At 41.2% G+C, this 22,667-nt stretch overlaps 1 protein-coding gene across 1 annotated transcript in view; it reads right to left on the bottom strand.

The window, feature by feature from the left end:
* Window positions 1–7,557, bottom strand: part of cntn2 (contactin 2) — a 36,961-nt gene extending 29,404 nt beyond the window's left edge. The window contains exon 1 of the mRNA XM_086168535.1: window positions 7,406–7,557. The gene's annotated coding sequence lies outside the window, so the exon portion shown is untranslated. The remainder of the gene's footprint in view (window positions 1–7,405) is intronic.
* Between the last annotated feature and the right edge of the window lie 15,110 nt (window positions 7,558–22,667).

Genomic DNA, 22,667 nt, shown 5'->3' with positions numbered 1-22,667 from the left:
CTCAAAAAAATAAAGGGAACACTTAAACAACACAATGTAACTCCAAGTCAATCACACTTCTGTGAAATCATAGTGTCCACTCAGGAAGCAACACAGATTCATTTTGACTTGTTTTAAGGACATTACATCAAAGTTGGATCAGCCTGGAGTTTGTTTTTACACTTTAATTTTGAGTGTGATTCCTAATCAGACCTCCATGGGTTGATACAATTGATCTCCATTGATCATTTTTGTGTGCTTTTGTTGTCAGCACATTCAACTGTGTAAAGAGCAAAGTATTTCATAAGAATATTTCATTCATTTAGATCTAGGATGTGTTTTTTAAGTGTTCCCGTTATTTTTTTGAGCAGTGTAGTTTTGTATATATTTCTTGGCTTTAAATGTACCCAACTCTAAATATCTATTATTTAAATTTGATTTATTTTAATTTTGTTTTATTTCATTTTGGGGTGAAATGATCCCCCAAAAATACAGAGCTGGTCAAATTATAGTTTGACTAACATTCAAAGGAATCCCAAGAGTGACAGAATGGATGACTGCTAAAACACGCAAGGGAAATGTATTTCTGCAGTAGACCAAGGTGTAGGGTTAGCAACCCAAACGCTAAATAAATGAATGAATAAATGCACTAGAAAACATAAAACGTATCTGTTGTGTTTTATGTAAGGCAGCTAATGGTGAATAATAATCCTTTTTAAATTTAAATAAAGATTTACACTCAAGAATAAGTTGCCTCCCATGGTTATATTTACACAGCGGTTAAGAAATAATGGCTTGTATCGCTGTACCGACTATTCTTTTTTCATTTCAGAAAAACAAGAAGTTTGCTCTTTGGATTTTTTGATCAAGCCTGTTAGAGATGAGTTCAGACCACCAAGTTGCAGTTTTCAGATCACGATCCAAAGTTGGCATTTTGATCCGCAAACGTTTTTCTGTTTGCCGATTCTTCACATCGAAACTACTGGGTTACGCTCAGACCGCTCCGCTCCCTTGCAAGGACCAGGAAGACGTGATTTGGGTTAAACAATATGTAACAAAATCATAGTACCCTTTCGTTTTTTTTTTCTTTTTTCTACAAATCACTCAAACTGGAGGCCTCAGAAGAACTGCGAGGACAACAAAAATAGAAGGAATGAGGAAAGTAAATGGGTTCAGAGTGATCCTTTGTAAACATGATCAGGTTTGGATGAAATTAGAACCAGTGAGCTAGCAGTCGGTTAACATTGGCCAAGTGTGTGGCCCGGATGGCTCTGTCACGACACGGAGACAAAACAGCTAGGATTTGTCTGAGTCTCTGTGCGTCTGGTGACACAACAGCCCATTTATGAGTCCCCTCAGACACTCGCGGCCTCCTTCAACAGAGAAACCGTTGACTGGAGTGAGATGGAAGCACTGATCTGCGAGTACGCCGCTGAACTCTAACAGCGACTCAAAAGCCAATTGACACGACAAGTACTCGAGAGTCCTCTCAGTTTGACGGGGACCTTTGGAATGAAAGATCACGGGATTTCAGCGAGGATGAATATGTGCTCAAAAACAAATAGGAAATATAAAAAAATAAAAATAAATATGGTCCCTGGCTCAACTCTGGTGAATCCCGCCGGGTTCCCGTGCTTCCTGTTCACAGTCCAAAAACATGTAGTAAGTTCATTAGAGACCCTGAATTGCCCAGATGTGCGAATGAGCGAGTGATTTGTCGTATGTCTTAGTTCGTGGCCCTGTGATGGACCAGCCAAAAGTATAAGGTCGGAACCCCAACCTCTCCCATAGGTGGTATGAATGATGAAAGAATGTATTAAAAAAAGATATGAAACAAAAAATCCTAGATTTGAATCTGTCTATTCTCATATATATACTGTATATACAGAAGGAATGAGAGAAACAAAGTTTTTTTGAAAACAAACTTTTTAAGGCTCTGGTAGTGTATTCTGTATTCTTTTTCATTGACATTAACTGAACTGATTTCGGAACCCTCTCCAAAAAGCCATGAGCAAACTACAATACCTGCCAGATACCAACTTTATATCAGTAGGGAGTTATAGTGTCACAGGAAAACTTAGTTTAAAAAGAAAAATCAAATGATTGAAATCATATTGTTCAACTTTTTTTAGACTTTGACTTTCAGTGCAGATTCGGTCAAACCTTTAATTTTCTTCACAAGCACAAAAAGTGTGGACTGTGGACAAAGCTATTTGAATGTCCTTGCACCTGGCCGAATCCTCCCTAGAGCGACGCGCACAGCTTTTTTTGTTCCGAGGAAAATTATGGATCAGTTGGCCGTAGAATAGTGTAATACAGTTGTTAGTGGGTGTTTGCTGCCAAGCCCAGACTATTGTTCTGCACTTGCACCACTGACTTTAGTTGCTGTTAGTGATGGTAGAGAGTTAAAAAGCAAAGCAAACACTACCAGGGTTTGAATGTTTAATGCCCTTCAAAAGCATAAGGTAAATCCTTCTGTCTGAAATCGCTGAATTTTTTTGTTTTGTTTTGTTCATCCATAAAATTGTGCAATATTTCCCTCTGGGTTTCCATCACGGGCAGTGAGAACGCCACGCTGCCCCTGAGCGACGTGACAGAGTTAGTGACGGTAATCAAGGTGGGCAGGGCTTAGCGAAGCTTAAATTACAGACACAATGATAAAGTGCATGTACTATCCGTTCATGCTCAATATCTTTATGTCACATATCGTCACTCTTAAAATAAACGCCTAAGTCATTTTTTCAGATTTTTCAGGAAACACAAAAAACTGAACCAGTTGACACATTCTTGACATAGTCAATTTCTACTAAAGGGGTAGAATGACACAATCTGTTTAACTGAGGATGTAGGCAATTTTGCCAGAGGTGGTCGGCATCATGAGGAGATGATTTAGGCAAAAAAAACATTTTTGTAAAAAAAAAAACTTAGGCGATTATTTTAAGAGGGTGACGATATAAAACATACATCTAGCACAACAAATGCAGGTATAAATAGTGCAATTCTATTTTTTTCTGTCAAAATGTATTATTTAGAATTCAGACCTTGACTTGAGACTAATTTTCCCAGAAAGAAAAGAAATGAAAACCCCTAGATTCATTTTTGAGTTTATGCTGTGAGGTAGCAAGAAAGAAAGACATTGGCACGGCTGAGGGCAGATCAACAGCAAAAACAAATCAGTATTGACGACTTAGAAAACCCTGTCAATTTTTTTTCCTTCTGAACCACAGAATCACACCGTGCAGTGAAGAGCTGGATTCAAAGCTCGACTCTACTGCAGCAGAGTCGGCTTAAAAGCCTGCACGGAGCTTGGGAGCGGCGAAGGAAGCCCTCGCGAGAGCTCTATCTGACGGACTCTGACAGATTCCGCTCAGGACTATCGTGCAAGGGTGATTTTTTTGAAAAGTTTGTCATTTCGGAAGCATTCCCAATCCTGTTCTGGATATACCTGCCGTGCATTTTTGAAGTGGAAGAGACGATTTCCTGTACGTCACACCCCGAATTGCTTTTCGCAACTAGCAGACCTGAGTCTTGTAGCGACTTTCACCGCCCTCTCGGACTTAGATATTCGAGACGGCATCTTGTGAAGAAGGCTATGGTGATCTGATGACTTTGAAAGTCTTGTCGTGAGGAGTTCGACCTCATCCGGCCAGCAACGGGGGGCGGATGCTCATGAATAAAAATAAGTGAAGCGGTCGGTCAGTTATCTTCTCTACGTGACTTCTGCTCAGTCCTGACTAAACAAACATTATTACATATCAGATTTTTTTTGTCTTTGGGAAACAAATTCTTATGAAGTTAGCTGCAGATAGGATGAGAGTGTTTTGTGCCAGTGGGATGAAAGATCCTTTGAGGGATTATGGACACAGCGGAGTTCCTAAAACAAGCCGATGCGGTTTTTCAAGGGTTCCGCGACACTGTGGATAAAAATGTCTGCGGTGTCGACGCTGAGCATCGGTGTCTCTTCACCCGGGCAAAGGCGCGCTCCATTTCGACTCCGGGGGTAGGGGGGGGATCTCTGGCTTCTGTCTGACGCTAGCAGTTCTTTTAACAGATGGTAGTAAATGTAGCTGTGCACGGGGGCAAACCGAGACTACGGGGGCTTTCAGACGATCAAATATTCATCGAATCTAAGAGTCGAGCCAACAAAAATAAGTGTCTCGGAGTGTGTTCGCCGGGTTACTTTGGAGGTGACTTTTTCTTTGAGATGTAGGTCTTGGATGTCAGGTGATCTCCTGCTAACCAATCAGAGGTTAGGGTCCCTTGTGACGCAATCTCAGTGCGAGTCACGATTTGATATTGCTCTTGTTTTATATGCACTGTTGGATGGGATTCATGCTTGATAGCACCTTCCATCATGAACAGATGGATGAATGAGATTCTTTTCATGTCTATCAAAAAAAATTTGCCAGTCTCACATGATATAAAAAAAAAAAAGTGGCAGGGAATCGAGGTAGTGTTTTAAATGTCAGGGCACCAATAGCCTCTACCGCTAACTTTGGTTGTTGACGGACAACATAGATCCAATATCCCCCTGTATCCTGTATCTTGCTTCCCAATAAATTCATGGCATCAAAATATATTTCCAAATACAAGTTCAAGGGTCAGATTCGGACAAAACCATGACAATGCTCGGGACCTTTTGATCTCCGCCTTCTACGTCATTGAAACTTGAAAGGTCCTTCCCATGTCTTGTCATATTAGACCATTTCAATGGTTTGGCGTTTTTCCTCATTTAACCAACACATTAAAAAACATGAGTCTTCATGTGACATCACAGAGATGCATGCTCGGCAAGAAACTGGCAAAAACCACTGAACGATAAATAGACTAACGATAAATAGACTAACACCAAATAAGCTGATAAATTTGATGACAAAAAAAACAAACTTAGACCTTAGTGATTTATTTGCTACGCAGAATCCTAACATATTGTAAACAAGGCCGTGGGGAGAATGCACAACAAAGTATCCTGATAAATGCCTTATCTCGGAACGGAGATTACAGACCTCGGGTTTTTAACAGACTCTCTGGAAAAAAGCTTTACCGCTTCTGGGGAAACTCAGAAGACCTCCCAAAATCCGTGACCCCTCCCCCTTTATTAGTAACACTAGAAATAATTGCTGTGGATTCTGCAGGATGTGCCGCATTTCAACGCCCTAGACTGCGGATTTCTCGTCCTCGTTCCGCTTGCAGTTCAAGGGAGCTGGAAAAACGCATGTTGCAACAGCGACTTCATGCTGAAGTCGTCTCGCACCCTTTGTTTGCCGCACCATTGAATCATAGCGAGTGATCTCACAAAGAAGAATGGGTAAAGAAAAAACGGCGCCGCTTATCTCGACATCTCCATGACACTTCGGAGAAGTTCCCAGGTTCGACGGTCATGACGAGGGCTCATATCTCTGAGATGGAGGGCTGACCTCAACTGCTCTCATCCTTTATTAGAGGACAAAGAGCCGTTCAGCAACCCGTGCTGACATCAGCCCCAGCCCCGCCCCCATCACACACACATCACACACAAAGGTTTAAGTGTTTGCTCCGAATGGGGAGTTTAGTTGGCCAGTCGATAGCCAACTTGACACCTCAAGGGTCAAATATACCTATTTTACTGTGTGTCCACCAGAGGGCGCTAGTGAGAAGGCTCTTAAGTTCTCATAACATGATTGATAGTAGCATTTCCCAAGGGATTACAATCTCTACTAATTATGAGAGCAGTGCAGTTGTGTTAACACCCTGCCTTGTTAGTGATTTTAATTTTTATCACAAATTCTGACCATGCGTTTTGCATCCCACCCGCTGATCCTCTGACATACACACAAGCCGCCTCCATGGGTGACCGGTCCAGGGTGAACCCTGCTTCTCGCCAAAATGACATCTAAGATGGAAACCAACAACCCCCGCGACGCTGCAAGAGTGCAGGATAAGTGGAGTAGATAATCCAAGTAGACGAGGAACCCCTCATGTCGAGCGGAGGGATGAACGGAGGAAGACTCGCATCCCTCTCTGCATCGTTGCTCAACGGCTGAATGTCACATCGGAGATTATCTTCCCGAGTGCGAGTGATGGTGAGTCAGGCGTCATCAACAGATGTTTTGTTAGTCAGTTCCTTCCTTTTTATTAATAGACTTTTTTTTAACAATTTATGCTCACTGTAATTCTCATATCAATTGTTTTCAAAATCCCCTCATATATAAATCTCCAAAACACTCCGGGAAATCCATCAATGAACGACCCGTAACTTGTGTAGTACCCATTATTTTCACAAGAATTAGCAAATTAATAAATGAATTAATAAGCAAGCAATGTCGCAAGGATAAGTCATGATCTGAATACCAGACAAAAAAATTACTTTAAAATTTGTCAGAAAACCATTAGGAATTGGCAGCAAATCACCTAGGATTGAGCAAACAGCTCAAATCAAAATAAAACAAAACAATAACTGTCCGAGTCTGAAGAAGAGAGATGAAGATTATGAAACATTTTTTAAACCTCATATGATAGGTCAGGTTGGTGATGCTGATTTCAAAGTAATTCAACTTAATGTGACTGTTTAAGCGAGAGAGGGAAAACAAAAACAGAATGCGACTTAAATGCCAGTATTTGCTTAGAAAGATATGTGAAATACTGAAAACCACAGCGCAGTAAGAGGTTCAAATCCACTTGTAGTTAAATGCACAGGGGTGGAAAAAAAAAAGCTTTTAATGGAAATTTTCCTCTGGGAAGAAAATTAGTAGTTCAGCCAAATGCCAAATGCTGTCTGAGTTGATAGACAAGTGCGAAAAAAAAATTTAAAAGGGAGAATTTTATTATAGGCAACATAATTTTAGCATGAATATTGCCATATAAAGTTGCATTTTTATTTTTTTAATTTCTGTTTTTTATCTTTTCCCCAGCTGAGAATTACTAAATTGCCAGGCTTATACAAGCTTATAGTCACCATATGTCAAACCTTTGGGAAATAGAAGAATAAAAATAAAATTACAACCGTGTCACAATGACATGCTGGTCCGTCTCTCCGGCGGGGACTGACTCTCTTCAAATAAACGCCACTTCACTGCGAAACGATCTGCTGTTCTTATGTGGGGACACAAGAGTTATTGAGACCTCTGGTCAGTAGAAAGGGGAATAACGGCTGTTTGTGAGTGCCGATTTTAAGCCACTCGCCCGAACTGTGTTAACACCTCGTGTTTTGACGCGCACAGTGCTGGAAAAACACGCATTCCTTAAATTAGCCGTATTTTGAACGGAGTTCGGTACGGCGCGACCGTAAACACGCTCGGCGAGACGCGAACTGCGTCAAACACAAACAAACTGAAAGATCCGCTCACACCGCGGCGCCCCACTGTAACGATCTCTGAAAAAAATCGACATGTTGTGACGAGAAGCGAGAGAGAGGGGAGCGTTCACAGGAAGCACGCGGTTTATTTACCTCTCGTCAGATGCGGATGTCTTCTCCCCGGGTAGGGACGATGCGGCGCCGCGGGAGATGCGCAGCAGGCGTGGGTGATGTTGTCCTCCAAGTCGGCGAAAGAGACCCCCGTGTTTCACGCGGACATCTCCGTGTGTCGGTCCCACGCGTCTTCAAGAGATCTCTGAGATTTGTGTTGAACCGCAGTCAAGGTCGACCCAGCCTCTCACTCTCTCTCCCTCCCGCTCAGCTTCTCGCTCTCCTCCTCATCTCTCCTTTCTTTCCATTGCTGGCAGTTCGCGCTTCACTTCAGTCAAGCTCGCCGACGTGAACGAGAACTTCCGGTGACGGGGCGTCTCCGAAGACATTGTTGAGAACAATCAAGTCGACGCGCTTGAAGTGGCTTGAAGAAAAAGAGAATATTTCTTTAGAGTATTTTTCATAATTATATAAAATATAATTTACAAACCTTGGTATTGAAAGTAGTTTTCACATATAGTGTATTTGGTGATTAGTCACTCCCAGTGGCTACTTTGTTTTAAGTTAAACTTCAATTCATAACGGAGAGATACAAATGTTCCTGTCTGTCTCTTGTGAGGAGAACTGCGGCAAACACACAAAATTAATAATAATGATGTGTTTCACTTTCGTGCAATGGGAAACAAATGTCAGTAAACCATGGCAGTATGAACTTGGAAAAAAACATAAGAAGTTCGAAGACATCTATATATTATCTCTCCAAAAATATTCAAATGTTCAAATTTGACTGAGAAATTTAAACGGAGCTTTTGGTCAACGAATTGATTCCCTTTCATTCAATGAGCCGAATATATTATTTTATTTTGAAATCCTCAAATATCAATTTCCGGTTTTGCGCAGCTCTCATCGTCTAACTTGATGTTGCAGCGAGTCGAGCGTCAGATGGAGCGGCGGCGGCGTCTACCTCCTTTTGTTGTGGGCTGCCTGGAAGGGAGGCAGGTGCTGCTGCCCCGCCTCCCTCCTCGGCCCTCGACGTCCCAGGGGGCCGTAGGATAGAGGGAGGGTTGACTCAGATCACCACCCCCCCGCTCCCACACACTCACACACATTGACACACACACACACACAGCAAGTAGATTAGATTGATTAGAAGCATCGCACCTCACAGCATCAACGACGAGGGTTGATGTGATGATGCTCTGCTTATTTCTCTTTGGAAACAAGCACACGCACACACACACACACACACACACACACACACACACACACACACACACACACACACACACACACATGCAAGAAGTAAATGATGAGTAAATGGATGGTATGCAAAAAAATAGTATTCAAAAATAACATAAGATACTGGTTACTTGATGTTTCTGATTTGTGTTCTATTGTTTCAAATGAAAATTTGAACATTCTAATGCAACAAATCATTAGATCAATGTATAATGTAATGCCTAGATATGTCTCTGTATGTCTCTATAGGACCTGTGAATGGGTGGGTGAACCCTGTGATCAAGACTGACAGAAAATGAATTAATGCATGAATGAATGACTGTTTGTTTTGCAGATATGTCGGACGGTTCACCATTTTTTATACGATCCTGATATAGTTTCTGGTGCTAAACTCCAGCAGCGAGTTATTGACAGAAGCTAAAGACATCCATAAACCATTTTTGCTGCAGAGGGCTAATTTTTCTTTTCTATATAACACAGTGTGACACTGTTGGGGGGTACGGGGGTTGGGATAAAGGGATTTAGTCATCAGAAAGCAGGGGAAAGATGATTGACTGCTAGGGTTTTATGACAGCCAATAAACTAAGGACAGAAACAAAACATGAAACATTTCCATTTATGAAGTAAAACCAATTAAAACAAGCAGAGTGTGTGCGTGTTTGTGTGTGTGTGTAACAGCAAATGGTGTGATGGATGATGTCATTGGTGATGCCATATTCCGTCCCTGGGCTCATTATAGCGACGCAGCAACATACAAAGTGCCACCAATTAGAAAAACAGCTCTGCCGGTCCTGCTATAGCGTTCATTACTGAGATGACGGCGCCTGGAGGAAGATACTGCTCATCAATCAGCTTTAATTCATTCCCACGCTTCTTAACGAGTCCGTCGCTCCTCCTGCTTCCAGATCGGAGCCGACCAACCTCTTTGGCTTTCGTCGGTGTTCGGGAGAGGTGAGCGAGAAACGGGAAACGCGTCAGTGGTCAGCCGAGCTCTGAGTCTGAGATGAAGTCTGAAAGAAAAGGGGATGTGACCTGAGGCCTTGTGAGGGTGAACTAGAAAATTGGACTGATATCACCTCAAAATCCAACAGTAGGGGGAAAAAATGGTGAGAGGAATACATAGATGGCGGCAACTAGGAGGCAATATTTTATCTTGAAATTCAAAGACACGATTGCAACAAGTCAGGAGAGGCGCTTCAAGTAATTACACGCAGAATTAGCGAGACATAACTTGGATATTTGGACTCATAGTCGTACAGGTAGCAAGACAACAATGACATGTAACACCTAAAACTACAGCATATTACCACTCTAAATGTATGAGTCATTTACACATATGGCTGATTCAACTAATATGACAATTATTTTCTTGCCACAATTTTTTGCGTAACTGAACTGAAAACTAGGATTTTTGCACCTACAGTTGTAAAAAAAAATAAAAATAACAATAATAATCATGATAATATTATCATGATTATTATATTAAACAACAACAACAACAATAATAATAATAGTAATAATAATAATAATAAAAATGGTAATAGTAATAATAACAATAATAATATTGAGGTTCTCCATGTTCTTCCCATTCTGCATGGGGTTTCCTGGCGGTTCTTCAGTTTCCTCTCACAGTCCAAAAACACACAGTTGACCTGTAGAACCTAAATTGGTTCTATGTCTTGAAAAAAGACGTGAATGATTTGTTGACTGCCCCCCATCTATTGATTAACCTATTCTTTTTTGGAATCAGGACATAATATGAAACATAATTCAAAAAAACCTATTGTTTCATTCAATAAAATGTATTTGCAAATTGTTTATAATCCAACTCAGTAACTGACTTTGACAGGAGGGGCGAATCTGAATATTTTAGGGAGTCACAGCATTAATAAAAAAAAAAAAAAAACATCTGGCACAGTAAAGGGTAGACGCAGTAAATACCTTTTAGAGATAAAATCTTGCTTTTAATGTTCGTGGCTGAAATCCCACAATCAGCGCACACACAGTCAAGTTCAGCAGGTGGGCATGAAGTTCTGACCAGATAACGTCTGGCAGGCAGCAGATCGAGGCGGGTGATGAGGCAGACCTGCAAATTCATCTGATAAGCAGCGGGGAGATGGAGAAAGCAGAAATGATTTGAAAGTTCTGATCAGAGATTCATAAATTACTGTGGTAAGTTTTGTAAGATATTAACTAAGTTGTCAAGATTTTTTTTTATTAGTATTTTTTTCACCTAAAGAGTAATACAAATATGTGATTGTAAACTTTAAATTGAAAATAAAGTGTGATCCAAACCACCTTATTTGACAGGTGTCAAGACCGGTTTGTTTTAGATTTAATGATTTAACAACATAGACCAGGCAACTTAAATAAACACATCAAAAAAATAAAACTCATAACAATAAGATTATTTTGCATGACAGGTTGTGACCTTCAAATATCCATAGAAAGATGGAGGATTTTTTCTTATACTCCAGTTTTTAAGTCTGAGCTGCAACGACAGGATATTAACATACAAACTGATTGTAAGAGGTCTCGAGAGAGTTCTTTGAGGAACTCTGTCTTTTGGAATTTGCCATTGACAAATGAAGAGATTAAAATAGCTTAGCTTGGTGCGAGGCTGCTAACTTTCCATCGATGCTTGCTCACTCTGCCAGCTGACCGGCGCCTCACCAAACTTGTTGCTCAATCGACTGAAAGGTGTCGGAACCAGAACCAGACAAGGTGACTATGCTGAGCTGTGTCTGGACCGGGCACCTGGATACACTGGGGGGGAGGAAGGCTGGCCAGTTGAAGCAACGCATTGCCTTGGACGACGTTCCCACAGGAAACCATGGTTTTGTTCGTAATGCAAATTTTATTTTGAGTCACACCACCAACCTGAACATTGTTGCAAGTGCTGTCTTTTGGGTTCAGCACCCTGTAGATCTGCAAAGGTTGAGAGAAAAATGTTTTCAAATCATTATAAAGCCATTCTAAGACAATAGTTCACCATTTTCAAGGAAATATTTATGAAATGAGTGATAAGCTGAACCTATCTAAATGCCCTTTTTTTTTGTTAATGAATAAACAGGGTCAAACATTATATAATGTTAAAGTCTAGAGGACAACTGCAGAGACATGAAATAAGAAAGTCTCAAGGTTGTTTATTTAATGAGACCATGATTAAATGTTCCCAGCAGCACAAAAAGACTATCTTTTATTTCAAGATTTATGTATAAATAACTTGGGATAACTTGAGATCAAGGGAACGATGATAAATCGTCATTAAACTAATGACCCCTTCAGGCATTTCTATGCATAAAAACCTTAACCAATGCCAACTTGAAAACATTTTTAAAGTACTTTGCAGGTTATGCATGTTTTTTCCCGTTTTTCTTTTATTTTACATTAACACAACAACCCATTTTGGTGTTGCAACAAATTTCCCCAGGTTATAGGAGTAAGTGCAGCTCGTTCCTGACACAGACAAATGGTACCGGTAAGTATGGGGTTTCTTTGTCATTGCTGCAAATGCGAGAGGGCAGTCATCTCATCCCTCTCGCTCCTGTCGTCCTCTGGGGTGTTGCCCCAGACATCAGCCCACCCCATCACCCCTGTCTGAGTCTGAGCCCCAACTGTCTGTGCTCTGTGCACAACCTGGTCTTTTCATTTCCATTTGAGCTCTGCATGAATACATGTCAGCCAGCGGCGTCCGCAAGTCACGGGCAAACTGGCAGATGTCAACTTCTCCTGAGCTGCCTTTGAAGGTGCCAGTGTGTGTGTGTGTGTGTGTGTGTGTGTGTGTGTGTGTGTGTCGCACCATCTCTTGGAAAAACATCACTCTTGTCTGGATCCGTCGTCCTCATGGAACTGTTTTCTGACAAAATGCAATTTATATGCTCTTGGATAAGGCCGGGATAAGCTGTGAGTTAAGGTTAGGCTGAGGTTAAGGTTAGTTTAGCTTGATGGTTAGACTGTCCATAATGAGTGGATTTCAATTCATTGACTTGACGGCAATCTGCGTCAGCTAACTTTTTTTTTTTTTTTCATTAGACTGTGTTGAATTGAGAAATTCATTAAAGAACATTGTGATGTTAAAGCTTGAGTGTTTTTTTTACATTGATTATATCACTCTGGGATGTTTGCTTCGGCTATGTGTTTATACTGATAATTTTTCGGTCCAAACATCTTTCTTTGAGAAATCTCAAATCCCATGAAAACACACGCATGTCCATGGCGGAAACCCTATTCCTTTTTGAGGAAATGTTCTCAGCGCCTGTCTGAGCCCAATTTAAAGACGGCCAATGTAATTTTCCAAAGAGTTGACCTTTGCGGGAAGTGGTTAACCTCCATCAGTTCCTCCATATAGTCAGTGGTCCACTACAGTGCTCAGACTTCATACTTATTATAATCCAGGCCCAAATTTATTAAAAAAAATGTTTTTATCATGCTTTTCATTATTTTAATGTCTGTGGTGATGAGTTCTATGCACGCAATTTCTTTATAACCAGTATTTCTACTGTGGCTGCAAGTGGGCCACATAAAATCCAATACAAGAGGGTGGTATGATCATTTGACCTGCTCCTTTTACTCTTATATTCATTTTGGGATCATGGGTAATGGGATTTTCTATTCTGTGGATTATATTTTTATTTATATAAATATATATACTGCATGTGGCTAACGGTCACCAGCCTTGTGATCCCATACCATCCTATATCAAGTTACCTGCTCTGCTGCTGCCTACCTGTGTAATACACTCACGTGCAAAAGCTTGCATTTGTCTGTAGGTTTTAAATATTTTCATATTGCGTACGTTTGAGACCTATATATTTAAGATGTTTTTATTATATTAAATGCACCATCATGTTGCTCAAAATGTGTCCTTAATAAATGTATCAGAATACGAATCTCTTTAATTGCCGAGTGTACACAGGAATTTGACATGGAATCTGACAGCGCCTTATAGCAGGAAATTTAAGCCAAGAGTTATAAGTTATAAGAAAAGAAACATTACCTGAGCAATAAAAAAACACAGATTTGGCTTCGGATTTATATACAATATTAAGCTAGATGTACAGTAAACCCCTGCTATAACGCAAATCACCTTTTGCGGCTTCATGGTTTTCACAGATTTTTTTATTACAGTTTTTTTAATGCTTTTTTTTACAGTACTGCATGTTGTGTTCTGCATCCTAATTGGCTAAAGGACAGTAGACCAGTGTCAACAATCTCCGCGCCTTGTCTGTACAGCTTGCCAAATTTACGTTTACAAATTTTCTCCATGACAAAACCCACAATGTCGTCGAAACGTTCTGCACCAGCAGAGGCAAAAGGAAGGGGAAGATGTTGACTATTGCAGAAAAAGTGAAACTTCTGGACATGCTGAATGAAGGTAGAAGCTATGTGGTTGTAGGGCGCCATTACGGAATAAATGAATCTTCGGGTTCTTATATAAATAAGGAGGAAAATAACACAAGGACGACAGCAGCAATAAGTTTTAACAAGGATGTAAAAAGAATTGTGACAGTCCACAACAAGACCATTGTAAGGATGGAGTCTGCTTTAGCCTTGTTGATCAATGACTGCAGGAAAAAGAACATTATGCTGGATACCAACGTTATCCGCACAAAAGCTAAAAAACTTTATGAAACCTTTGCTGTCAACAATGACATTCATGACAAGCTGGCTACTTTACGGATTTTGCCTTTTGATGGTTATTTTTAGAACGTAACCCCCGCAATAAACAAGGGTTTCCTGTATACATGTATATAAAATGTGCCCTAACTAGAGCATGTCTACAACTATTCTGGTCTATTGTATTCTATTCCTATGTCAACAGATAGGAAGGGTAGGTAAAAGCTTGAGCAATATCAATCTAGTTTTAAGAAACACGTGTTCAATGCAGCACTATAGAAAATCTTATAGATCAGGGATAATGTGAAAAGGGATTGATTCTTCCATTCAGTAGTTTATGAATCAGTGGACCGCTTCGTCATCCATTTTCTTCCTCATTCACTCCGAATTAGAAAATTGTTTTTCAGAGGAAGCGGCAGTGGTTAGCACTTCCACCTCACAGCAAGAAGATCCTTCAAATTCCAACAGGGTGAGGCGCCTTTCCGCATGGAGTTTGCATGATTCCCACAGTCCAAAACACGCAGGAAACTCATTTAAGACCCTAAATGAGACAGATGTTTGAATGAGAAAGTGATTGGCTGTGTGTATATGACATTTGAATGAATAAGTGAATGGTAGTATATCTCTCTGTGGCCTTGTGATTGACAGTCGACTGGCTAACCCCGCCTCTCTCCCATTGACAGTGATAAATGATAGAGATAATGAATGAATGAATGTTTTCAGGGGCTGAACGAACACACGTGTCCTGGCACAAAGTCCGCGAGGAATAAACCGGGTACAGCGTGGGTAAAAGATGCCATTCAACAAGAGGGAAGGAATGGTAATTGAAGCTGAGCAATGAAATGCATTTATTTATCTCTTCCTCCTCTACTTTAAGCATGATGTTATTCACTCAAATGTTCGTTACCGCACCGACCCACCCGATGATACTCAGCTCTGGCCCAAAACTGAAAGCGCCGTTGTCGTCTACCTCCTACGCTTGGGAAAGTTTCACATTTTGGTGAAAAATCCCTGACAAAAGCATTACCTCGCAGGCAAAGGTGTTTACAGTTCTGCCACTGAAAAAAAAGGCCTAAATCACTTTGGATACGAGGCAGTGTCTCCTCAGCCTTTCCTATTGGCCAAAACAATTTGTAGTTTGTCGCAGCACTAAGGTGGGATGCCATAATGACTTTCCTTTTCCAGATAAGTAACTCTGACATACTCCATTCTCTTCCGTGTGTTTCACCAGAAGTAAGTTGTAGCCTTTCAACAGATCAATGCCTCCGACCCTCGCGCCGTCCTGGGGAGTTAATGGGGTTTAATAGGGTCTCTCCCTGGGGACCCATCCACTTCAACATTTGAGAAGCCTGGGGTCGCCATTAGTTAGCTGTGTGACAGAAACCCTGTCATAATGAAATCAGCATATTTGATTGACAGGTCGTGTTGCCGTATTAATCAGAGTCAGGTTACGCCGTGGGCCATCTGCACACATCGCTTGGGAAATCAATATTCACGGTGGTCAGCCGACCGACAGGGTGTCCTTCATGTTACATTAGGAAACCCAGACAAACCGAGGCTTTCTTCAAACGCATCGCGCTACTTCTCTGACAGCGACACAGTCTCCAATACTGGCACTCTCTATCTACGGGGAAAAAAAAGTGGTTTTAACTGGAATTGATTTCTTTTTCTCTTCATCCGTGTCAGGCAGTAAACACACTGCATCTCTTTTGAATGTATTCGGCCTCCTCCGGCACTAATGCGGAACCCGGTTTCATCGATTTCTATATTTGACAGGGATGCTGCCTGGGATCCTAGACAACAAAGTGTGTCACCCAGTTTCACTTTATCTGGATGATGAATTCTCCCTGAGCACATTGCAACTATTACATCGTCATCATGTGTTTTTTAAAGGGCAATGACTCATGAGAGTATTCTGTGTCCTACCCTGGAAGGTTGATAGTTTACACCCTGACTACCTATGCCATCGCTTTGACAATTTATCTAGCTTATGCGAGATGATCCGTAAGATCCTGACTCCTCGGACATCCAGTCCCAGACCTCCCAGGGACCCTGGAAGATCCTGATGTCCGCTGTCCAGATGCTACCAGTTGAAATACTGTCTGAGGTGTTTGTGAGAACCAGTTCCAGACTTTGCCTGATTAATGAATTAAAAAAAAAAAAAAAAAAAAAAACACTTTTAAAAGTCCCAAGTTAAACAATTGATATTTAGAAGAAACAGCCAAATATATTTACTTGGCTGATTAACTCCAGGTCAGATTACAATTCGGCCATTTCATTCACTCTGATGTACTTCTCAGTTTCTGTCCTTGTCCATTACTGCACAAACACTGGCGCGTCATGCCAGCAGTCGGGCGGAACAGAAGGAAGCGGAGCATTTGGGCAAATAATATTGGAATTTCTCCAGTTTTTCTCAAGTCGAATGAGGACATGGTTTGGTTATCGTGGATATTCATTAATCGAAGCTCCTAAAATATATTCCGCCCCTGTCGGAGTCGGGCGTTTATTAGTTATACACGCATGCATTAAATAATTAGTCTGATTCCTCATTGGCAAGGCCTTCTTTATAAAACCCCTCTGAACTCAAAGAGAGAGAAGCCCTTCCAAACACATACTCCACTTAGAGTAATTGTAAAGCAAGGCCAAAAAAAAAAAAATCTAATTTGGAAAGGCAGAAAAGTAGGAGCCAAAGTGGATTGTGTCCTTATCTTATAAAAAGACTCAAATTGGCAGAGCAGCTCTTTTCTGTCAGCCATGGAGATCAGACAGACGGGGTTAGTGTCCATTTGGCAAACGAGTCAGGGGACAAAAGAAAAGAAAAAAAAAGGAAAGAGCTGTGATAGATAAGTGAAGTCTAGTCCTAAATATGTTCCTCCATCAGCAAACGATGAGCCGTACGTCAGAACTTTTTATTCCCCACCTCTGTCCAAGTTGAAACGTGTGCTTCTATTTGTTCTTTTTCCCCCCATTCTTTCCCCTTGAGGTTTCCGCTTCTTCTTCCTCGGTGGCTCAAGGGGTTTTTCGTCATTGTCGTCCTTTTTGTGAGGAAGAACCGATCTGTTGCAGATCGCTGAACTTTTCAAACGATAGGAGGGGAGTGAAGGCGTTTTTCGAACCGATTTGTCACGCCCGCAGCAATCATCGTCAAATCTTGCCAACTATATGGGTACACAACGACATCAACAAACACACAGCAGGTGTGGTTAACAACAGTGGCGGCTCCAGACAAAATTATCATTGCAATGATGACTTCGGTGACCCATTAAATTTGCTAAATTAACAGGTGACTCAGCAATTATTACAATTTATGTTTGTCAAAATGACACAGCAATACAGATTGGAACCAATAGGTGGCAGAATAAACACTAAAATGTTCACTCTAACTACATTAACCACAAGGAAGGTACATCTTAGTACATCTAGTAGTCCCTCATTTATGTCAGGAGTTACATACCAGTATGATAAATGCAAATCCAGGATGTAGCTACATATCTTATTTTTTGTATATATATTTTCAAGCTTTGAGACCCTCCCAACACTCTCATTAACCTTTCTCACACTCTTAAAACACTTTTCACACAAACAAGAATAACATTAAGAGCGTTGATCACACGTGATGTGGGACGCCGAATGCACGCTATGTGCTGGAAATGCAGAGGATGATGCTCACGTTGCTGAGCCAATCAGAGCCCGGGATATAGAACACCTTACTCTGGTTGGTCGCCACCCTAGAAAATGCTTATTTTGCCATAAAAATAAGTGAAATAATTAATCTATAAATATACAGTTATAGCATTAAGGAAAAGTTATAGTTAAAGAAGGATTTCATGTTTGAAGCTGTGAGAGAATGGGGTGATTTTGACCTGACCGATTATGGCCCCAAAGACGGACGGTTCCCCATGGAGCAGCACCGCACGCTGATTAGAGGCATTCAGAGGCAGCTACAATGGTCAGAACTGCTGTAACAATGGTAGAATGTGATTTAAAGAAAATTGATTCCTTTTACTTTTTGGTGTTGCATCGTCCAGATCACTCTCATGAACAAATCGCCCTTGGTCAACAACCCAAAACCAGATCTAGGCGTCGCCCACCTGAGTCTCAACCCACGTGAGCCGATGGCCTTTTTCCATATCACGCAATCTACGCTTCAGCCTTACAACTACCTATTCCAAAACCCAGCTCATCCGAGTCAATTTCGCACTATTGTTCTTCAAAATAATGCACAAAACACACACACACACGAACATCTCTTACCCTCTTAACTCGAACCAACGCTAACACCAGCAGATATATACAGATATTACACAGTTATTTTAACCTCATCTGAAATGTAAGAAATTATTTCGTCTGTCATGGCACCTACAAATACCAGGTAAAAGCCCTTTTCAACAAAACGGGATCAGCCTATCAATGTGGAGATCACAGAGACCTTTTTCCACATCTTGTGACTCAGTGGTGCAGAAAGGTTGACAATATGTCAAGAAACTTGACTAAAACTGGATCTGCAGATCTGTTAGTGTGACACAGAAAGGAGTAAGTTGTACAAGTGAGCGAAGACAACCATGTTTACAAAGAATCAGTCATAACACAGATTTCTGAGTGTTCCTACTCTTCGATTAGCGACAAACACTTTTACCGCAGCTTTTTTTTTGTTATTGTCTGGATTCGAGCTGTCATTGGGTGAGAGGGAGGTAGGGTACGCCCAGTCACCAGTCAATCACAGGGCCACATATAGTGACATGCAACCATTCGCATAATCATTCACATATCTGGACAATTTATGGCCTCCAATGAAACAACTGCAGGTTTTTGCATTGCGGGAAGAACCCGCAGGAAACTTATGCAGACTTGGAGAGAACCTGCAGACTCCGTACAGAAAAGCTCCCTGCTGGATTCAACTTCTGTTCCAACGTGCCACCCCAGTTCTTGATAATGTGAAGATATGTGACTATGTTGTTAAGTGTTGATTCCCACGGAAACACATTGGCATAGAAGGTTGAGAGAGAAAGACAGAGAAAGTGTGTGTGTGTGAGTACTACGCATCCTCACATTCTTCTTGGATGTTTTTTTCTTTGACCATCTCTGACCTGATATGAGACAGCATTGTATCAGGAACACATGTGCCCATTAAAAGTGCCCCAGTCTCACACACAGAAACACACACGCACACACAGGTCAGTTTCTTGTTGCGAGTAGCAAAAAGCAAAAGAAAAGGACTGTTGTGCTGGGTCAGAGAATACCGCGCCATGTCCCAATCTGCCACTTGAAATGCTTCCGAAATAGGGTCTGTTGAATGTATGCCAGAAAGTGCTGAAGCCAAACTGTGAATGGGGGCCACAGTGTGGAGCAGGAGCACTTTCTAGCGCATGTCGTACACCAGCGGTAAAAAACCTGCTGAAGCAGCAAACAAGAAAAAAAAAAATGGAGTGTGCCACAAAAACTTAATTTTGAGTTAGCCAAAACAGACCAACTTTGTCATTCAAATGATATCATTATATCCGATCCCATAACAAATCTGCCTTTTTGATTTGTTTTTCTTTATCTCCTGGACAAGCTGGACACACCCAGCTCTGCGTTGTTCACTGACTTGCATCAGAGCGGCCGACATGCATTATTAATACCGTGACATGTTAGATCATCGACTCTGGCCTGTATTGATGTAGGAGTATGATAAAAACAATACAGTGGTGTCACTGTGAGTAATCCAGTAGATTAAATAAACAACCCCTCTTTTAAAACCACACTTTCCCTTTCGTTTGGTGTAATAAGACAAAAATGAACAATGTCATTGTTCAAACTATTGTTCAAAAAAAACCTAATTCTCCAGTCGTTTTCAAATCATCTGAAAATCCGTCTTCCGGCTCGGCGGGTAAAGTTATTAAATGTAAACACGCGCACAAGGCCTGAGCGTGAGTTCAATCTCACCCCGTCGAACTGATTCCCCGTGAATACGCTTCTGATTAGGCGGATCCGTCTTCGGGGTGCCTGCGCTGACAGCCGACCGGGGTGACAACGTCGGCCTCGGGTTAAAACAACCTCTCAGGTTTCTTGAGCAAGCTTTTAGCCAACATTATCATCAGCCTTATTGATCCCGCTGCTTCGAGCAACAGATGGGTGCAGCCTTAGGGGAGAGCGGGGTCTACTCAGAAAATCACTCACTGCTTGGGAGTGTAACATACTGTAAATCTTGAACAAGGCTCAAGTGGTGCAGAGAAAGGTTTAAAGGGATAAACCGACACTGAAAATTCCTCTGCTGGCCCTGATCCCTATACTATAATGAAAAGTCAGTTAAGCGCAATAGATGGCAGCCTAAGATACACCAGAGACTTAGTCATCAAATGATCAATTATTTATTCCCAAGGATAAGCATTTTAATGTCAGTTTTTGTCTCGTCTTGCATCCGCTTGTGATAAAGCAGCAAATTTCCAGAGTATGTATTTCCAGAGGATGTTGTTAATTTGGCATTATGTGATGGCTTTCCTGTAATAAGAAACCTGGTGGGTTTTTTTTGCACATTAGATTCCACAATATCTCAGATGGGCTGGTTCAACATCATCCCCACCCTGCACTTCATAACACGGTGTCAGTGTTTTTTGATAATGTCGGGGATGTTTATTTGATCGGCATCAAATTATAATACACAAAAAAACTCCACAATGTAGAGAAGGGGGAGAAAGAACATGATCTTCTCGTTCTACAATGACAGTGGTAAATATGCAAATTAGCATACCATCAAACTGGATGTAGGCCAGCACTATAGATAAACACCATTATTGTTATTATTATTTGCCTGGAGAAAAACCTAAGGGGCTGAACGTACAAACACTTATAAACAGTCGTGAAAAAGACTGTAATTTCAACTGGACATTCAATGTGACTCCCTTCCTCCCCTCGTGCTAAAAAAAGGACAGCTAACCTGCAAACTCACTGCCTTATTATGAATAATAAGACAGCGTTTCCATTCGCAATCCTCAAGATATTTCAGTAAATTGGGGAGAAAAGGGATGATGACATTCAAGCCCGAAAAGCTCCGCGGATATTTTAATGAAGCCGTCTAATATGTGGCGCGAAAGTTCAAGCAACACTATTAATTAGTGGAACGGCGTGGACCCTGAATGCCTCCTCTCATGTCCTTATGTGCTGGATTGACTCACGCTTCCCTGCAGCCGACGGTTTGTTTCATTTGCAAACCCGAGCCCGACAAATTTACCATTGATTTATCTCTTTCACCATATGTGAAATGCGGGGAAGTCTTTCAGGTCATTTACAAGCTGCACTGAGAGAAAAAGCTTTAGGATGACATCACCCGCTAGAAGATCGATCGACGGATTGATCCCTCGGTTTCAGATTTTGTACCACTTGGGTGTTGGAGTACCGTATAAGGATCGACTTCCGTCTCCGTTGGGTCTCTGTTGCGTCTCTGTTGCGTCTGATCATTTATAAATGAAGTGTTGTGCGATGTTGTTGTTGAGGAGATAACATTTCCAACAACATGAGACACTGACCTACAAAAATAGATAAAGTTCGAAAGCCAAAATCCCAATTATTTTGATGGGCCTGGAAACTGCAATAACAAATCACGGGGACTCGGTGTCCACTGAGTCCTCTGATTTTATTGAATTTTCATTTAATTTTTCTTTATTTCTTTATTCTTTTTCTGGCACTAAGTAGTGATGGCTCACTCCCACCAGATTGATTTGTCTCAAAGCTTTTGGATGGCCACCCCTAACCAACAGCAGAAGAAAGTGTGACTTTTAATAATAATATTATTCCTGGTTCTGCAGGCGACCCTGTTAAGCCACCTTTGGGGATTTTATGTTTCCCTTCTAAACCTGCATTTAAATGTCTCGACGGCGCCTTTCTATAAATAAAATAAAGCCATCGAGCTGAACATGGCGGTGGGGCGAACTGCTGAACGAATGGTGCTAAAGTCCATTCCCCGGTTTGTAAAATGGACTTAATCCAAGCCATCTGGCTCAGTGTGACGGACGGGTGACGCCATGGATGCTCCATCGGCAGCCCCGTGGAGCTAATGTTCACGTCGGCGCATCAAGCCGTAATAGGAGTGCCGCTGTGAGGAAAGGTGGCCTGCGGAACAATTATGTTGTATCCTGATTATGTATTTGTCGTGGCAAGCAGAGACTATAATTGAAAGTGAAGTTTGTAAAAAACGACTGACCCCGTCTGCATCCAAAAGAGCCCTACAAAGTTTTTTGCTCTTGAAATGAAAAGAAATGAATGAGATCCTATAAGACCAATGTGTTTGTATCAGTGTGAAAAAAAATATACATTTATCTATATGTGTTCAGGCACAAAAGTACATTTCAATTAATTGACTCTTTAGTACGTTTCATGAAATTAAATATAAAGCTGAAAGTGTACAAAAATTTAATGGAATTTATTTATCATTTATTTGTTTTAATAGTATCTGTGAAATTGAGTCATG

This window comes from Fistularia commersonii, chromosome 21 (genome assembly GCF_037954325.1).
Source record: "Fistularia commersonii isolate RoL2024-O1a breed Wild chromosome 21, RoL_Fcom_v1.0, whole genome shotgun sequence".
Taxonomy (NCBI): Eukaryota; Metazoa; Chordata; class Actinopteri; order Syngnathiformes; family Fistulariidae; genus Fistularia; species Fistularia commersonii.
This window is presented reverse-complemented; position numbering and strand designations above follow the sequence as displayed.